The sequence below is a fragment of the Poecilia reticulata genome, linkage group LG14, assembly GCF_000633615.1.
Source record: "Poecilia reticulata strain Guanapo linkage group LG14, Guppy_female_1.0+MT, whole genome shotgun sequence".
NCBI classification, from domain to species: Eukaryota; Metazoa; Chordata; class Actinopteri; order Cyprinodontiformes; family Poeciliidae; genus Poecilia; species Poecilia reticulata.
In genome coordinates, this window is record NC_024344.1 from 26,561,855 (window position 1) to 26,567,912 (window position 6,058).

Below are 6,058 nucleotides of genomic sequence, written 5' to 3' on the forward strand. Positions count from 1 at the left end.
TTTTTGTGGGACAAAATCAATCAGAGATTCGAACACAGACAACACCAGTAGCTACAGGCTAATTCTTAATAAGCTTTAGGTTTTTTATTGGTGTTAGCTAGTTATCTAAACTCAGTTTAGTTAATTATGGGAAAAACTTTGTGAAGTTTTTTGCATTTTACTTGGTTGCTGCATGATTTTAAGATATGTGCGTACGTTTTTGCAGGAGTAGCAGGTCTCATTCGCTGCCGCAGTTTTTAACTCAGGGGTGCGTCTTCACGTTCATCTTGCCTTTCAATGCAACTCGAAAAAAATTGGTTACAAAGTATTTTTTGATTCATATTTCTAAATAATATATGTTTTTTTTAATTTTCTATTATAATGTTAATATTTCTTTCATGTTTACGTTGCATAGGTGTTTGTAGTTTATATTTCCTATTAATGTAATTGTTTTATTTATGGAAATAGCAAATACATTTCTAATAGTCAATTCTTACTTTATATTTGAAATTAAATGGTTTATAATGAGGCTGTAAAGGTGTGTAGTAGAGTAGGTAGAGTTGTTGCCTTTCAGCAAGAAAGTTTTGGGGGGTTTTTCCAGTTCAGGATCTTTCTGCATGGAGTTTTTATGTTATATCTGTGAATGGTTAGTTCTTTCTGGGTACTCTGGCTTCCTACCACAGGTCAAAAACATGACTTTCAGGTTAATTGGTTTCTTTAAATTTTCCCTAGAATAATCTTACATGTAATTATGATTGTTGTTACATTTATAATTATTATTTGTTTTCTTTTATTCATATGCCAGATTTGTTTTCTTCCTTTTTTCCCCACATCATTTTACAAAGTAATTTATTTATTTATTTATTGCATCTTTTTTTACTAAAGTTTTTTCCTTTTCTTACAATTTTGGAGTCAGTTTTCACGTGTTTTTAACATGCGACTTTCTTAAATTATTTCTTTATTTTCAAGATATCTTTTAAGTTTTAATTCCTTTTTGGATGTTTTGTTTAATTTATACTTTTTCACAAACTAAGCATTAGCGTCAAGGAATAGTATCAGTTGTTTAATGTTATTTATTATTTATGGTGCTTAACAGTCTTTTTTTTCTTACAGTATCATCTAGCCGATCCACTAGCTTCATGTGAAGCTGTTCAAAGGAGCGTCAATGAAGCATTTAAATTGTCCCTTGAAGCCCTGGAGAAGAAGGGGAGACTTCTCCGGGCTTCTGAACAAAGGACAAAGCTACTTCTTGAAGAGCTTAGCAGCCTTAAGAACCAGGTTCAACAACTGAAGGAAAAAGTAGAAACTTTAGAAGTTTCTTCAGCATTTTATGCGGATGGTAAGTATATTTGGTAATACTTTATTTGAAGGGGTGTTCAGAAGATTGACATGACACTGTCATAAACACGACATAACATCTGTTATGAACATGAAAGGTTTTTATGAATATTTATGACAATTTTCATAAAGTGTCATTTGGTAAATAATGATACTTTTAATTCAAAGTTGCTCTAAAAGTTGCATTAAAATCCTTTAAAAAAGTCAACTTTGCATTAAAAGCGTCATTTACTGAATGATGCTTCATGACAACTGCCCTAAACACTCATAAAGACTTCTTCATGTTTATGACAGGTTTTTATATCATGTTTATGAGAGTTTTGATATCAGTCTTTTGCACATACCTTCAAATAAAGTTGTATTGTATATTTATAGTATGTGATGTTAATAATAGGTTTTATGTTGGTTTTATATTTTAATTTTATTTCACATATTATATAATGCTATATCATGAGGTATTTCTAGTTTATACAAAGTATTTTTTAGTTCTCAAATATTTATTTCCTGGTTTTACAAATCCATTTTTATTAAAGGAAAAGAGGTTCACTTTTTTACAAAATATATCTAAAAGACTGTTAATTATCAAACTCAAGATTTAGCTGCACAAAATAATGATAGTCATTAACTCTTTTACATGTGACATTATAGTTTATAAAAAAATATTCACCACTTTCTTTTCAGCATCTTCTAGCTATTCTTTCATATTTTTGCTAAGTTCTTCTATTGATGGATATTTCTTTCATCTGATAGCCAATATTTTCAAATTGAAAGCATGATTACATATGTTTTGTTCTCAAAATGTGTAATGTTTGTACAGCAATCTTGTTATTGTGCTCTTCTAGAGCTTTGCTCATTTACAAAACATTTTCTGCTTTCTTTTTTAACTAAGACTTTACTGGGTGTGTTTGTTTCCTTATAGCAGGTGTTCTTATGTTGCTGCTATTTATTGCTATAATTAAACACCACACATTTTCATGTAGGCTTGGTATTATTATGTCATGACTATCTTTTAACACAGTTCATCAGAGTACTGTTAACAATCAGTAACAACTGCTGGTGGGTTTTTAGTTTAACATGGAGCAGAAAGCAGAAGCTCTCCCTTCTTCACATATTTATTGAGTGGTCCGGGTTGTTAAAATTGAAAGTAGCCACATTTAGCCATTCACAGCTTAACTGGTGCTAGAAGGAAACTTGCACCCAGTATACTTTTATTCGATTCACTGAGAGTTTTTTGGGTGATTTTGCGTTTTTGTTCCAAAGCAAGCAGAAGATTTTTTGCAAGTAAGCAGGAGCTGGAGCTTGAGGAGCAAGATTTTAGTCCAAACACTACAAGTTTTGAGATGAAAGAGATGAAGTCCTGCTCCAGGTTCCTCTTGTTGTCAGGTTAATTGGGTTTTCTAAAATTCTCCTTTGGTGTTTTTATGGTTGTTTACTGTCTGTGATGAACTGCAACAGACTTTTCCATTATTTACTGCGCCTATTTATAACTTGCTGCAGATAGATTTCCTTATTGCAATGTGATAAAGGTATAAGAGAATGAATGAATTTAAGGAAGACAATGTATCAGTATTTTTTAGTCGTTTTATTGTTCATGGTGTGGGTTGTCCTAAGAATGTATTTTACTATATTCAGATTGAAATGCTAAATGTGTTTTTACTTTTTTTTTAATGCTAAAATCTTTCAGAAAAAGAAGATGCTGTCACTCAGACAGAGGAGGAACCAGCTGGGGAAGAGGAGGAAAATATGAGCTGGGCGGACGACAATTAATTTCTTTTTCTTTTTTTTTAGTTCATGTCTTTTAAGTTTTTTTTACATTTATAAAGTTTTTATTTTGTTCAGTTTATTGAAAATCTTTATATTAAAGAAGAGTTTTTACTTTGTAAATGGACTAATTTCACATTTTTCTTACATGATAAAACAAGAAGACCCTTCTTGTGGTAAAGTTACTCTTCTGTGAAGTTGAATGAAAGTTTGTGGGAAGGACCAAGTAGAAGATTATCAGACAAAATTTAGATTCAACTCTGTTCCCTTACAACATAGCTGAGTTGTAAAGGAAGATTTTACTTATATTCTTGTTTTCTATTTTTACCGTTGAACAACATGGATGATGGCTACTTGTGTCAATCACCCAAGAATCAATACCAGAATTTATTATAGCAAGGAGCTTGAGGAGAGAGAGGGATGAGGATTATGGTGTAGTAATATCTGCAGGAGGTGAGAGTGAGAAATTAGAAAAGTTACATCCAATATACACATATACATGTCCTTCTAAAAAAATTAGCATATTGTGATAAAGTTAATTATTTTCCATAATGTAATGATAAAATTAAACTCATAGATTCATTACACATTAACTGAAATATTTCAGGTATCTTATTTTTTTTAATACTGATGATTTTGGCACACAGCTCACGAAAACCCAAAATCCCTCTCTGAAAAAATTAGCATAACATGAAAAGGTTCTCTGAATGAGCAGTTAACCTCATTATCTGAATCAACAAAGTAACTCTAAACACCTGTAAAAGATTCCTGAGGCTTTTAAAAACTCCCAGCCTGGTTCATTACTCAAAAGTGCAATCATGGGTCAGACTGCCAACCTTACTGCTGTAAAGAAGGTCATCAGCGTATTTGTTCAATTTCTGAATGAATAGGCTGTTCCCAGAGTGCTGCATCAAGGCACCTCAGTGGGAAGGAAAAAGTGTTTCAGAAAACACTGCACAATGAGACGAGGTTACTGGACCCTGAGGAAGATGGTGGAGAAGGACCGATTCCAGACCTTGGGGGAAGCAGTGGACTGAGTCTGGAGAGGAAACATCCAGAGCCACCATGCACAGGTGTGTGCAGGAAATGGGCTACAAGGTGCCACCTTCCCCAGGTCAAAGGTCAAGTCACTTTTGAACCAGAAACAGCGGTAGATGCGCCTGACCTGGGCTACAGAGAAGCAGCATTGGACTGTTGGTCAGTGGTCCAAAGTACTTTTTTCGGATAAAAGGAAATTTTGCATGTCATTTGGAAATCAAGGTGCCAGAGTCTGGAGGACGACTGGGGAGAAGGAAATGCCAAAAGGCCAGAAGTCCAGTTTCAAGTACCCACAGTCAGTGATGGTCTGRGGAGCCATGTCAGCTGCTGGTGTTGGTCCACTGTGTTTTATCAAGGGCAGGGTCAATGCAGCAGCTATCAGGAGGTTTTTATTAAATCTAATTCTTAATTCAGATATGTAGAAATATATTATTGAGTATTTATAATTATGTTTAAGATGGCTTAAGTTATAATAATCGACATTTCTCTTGTAACATGACAAAAGAGGTGGTATTATTTGAGATATCTTGAAATGAATATTAACTCTTAAAAATGAAATTTAAGAAATCTTGAATTATTGTTTTTACTAGTTGTAATGTAAATTCAAATATCTTAACCTTTTTGAATAGTAAAAATGTACTCTTTTCTAGAATATAAATTTGTAGAAATCAATAATTCCAGATAGTTACAGAAAATCCCATATATGTTAAAGTTGTTTGCCATAAAACAACATTCTGCAGGCAACTGTTTGGATAACTTAATGGCAGCACAGAGGGATTTACAGGTCATTTTTAATTTAGATATTAAAAATGTAATTATAACTAGTCATATGCATTTTCACATGTTTTAAAGAAAAGTGTATTCTTTTTTCAAGTCAAAATGTATTTGTAATTACTGATACTTAGAGTAAACCGAATTTATGTTAAACTGGCTTGCCATAAAGCTTAATATTCTGCAGGCAACTGTTTGGACAGCTTACTGGCAGCACATAAAAGCTTAAATCCAACTCTTAATTTAGATATTAAAATGTAATTGTGAATAATCAAAAGTATTTCGAGTTATTTTAAATAAAAATGTAGTTTTGTATAGTCAAAGTGCACTTTTAGATATCTGGAATATAATTAGTTATAGTTGGACAAAAAATAATTTAGATTAAAACGGTGTGCCGTATCCATGTTTATACTTTTATCTTCAGAGATGGCGCCGAGCCACTGCGTAAGACGTAAACGTCCCACGACGTCATACGCAGTGATGTTGGTTCCAAAGCGGTCATTGGTTGAATTACATTCATCTTTGTATCTTTTAAACCCATTGGTTGATTGGCTTCTCTAACGTTCTGCCAACATTGGTCTTTCACAGACCCACTTTGAGCACACTTGCTGTACTCAGAGTTTTCAACCAACCTTCCAAACGCTAGGAGACGTGTATTCGAACAGCTATCAACCATATTCCGCTGATTCACCGATTGCAGGAAGCTATTTCCGTCGAGGTACGTTTTTTTAAAATATGTTTTATAAAGACGTTATCACTGTGAGTTTGTTAAAATACAGCTTTTTATTATGGTCAAAATATGAGGTACTGCACAATTATGTAGCCTTAGGGTGCGTTCACACTGCAGCCTGAAGTGACCCAATTCCGATTTTTTGCCAATTCCGATTTTTTTGCGGGGGCCGTTCACACTGCCAGTAAATGCGACCTGTATGCATTCTGCAGTGTGAACAGGCAAATGACCTGAAAGTGTGCCGCATGCGCAGTAGAGGGCGCAATGACTATATCTGTGATGTGAAGTGAATCAAAAAAAAATTTATTCACTGTTTAGTCAAAAAGTTGTTTCTCCGGTCATTAATTATGTTATACTGCTGTTGACCGTTTGTCGTAACCATAGCAACCAAGTGACGCCTCGTCCCCTTTTTCTGTTGCCGTCTTTTACTGCGGTATGTAT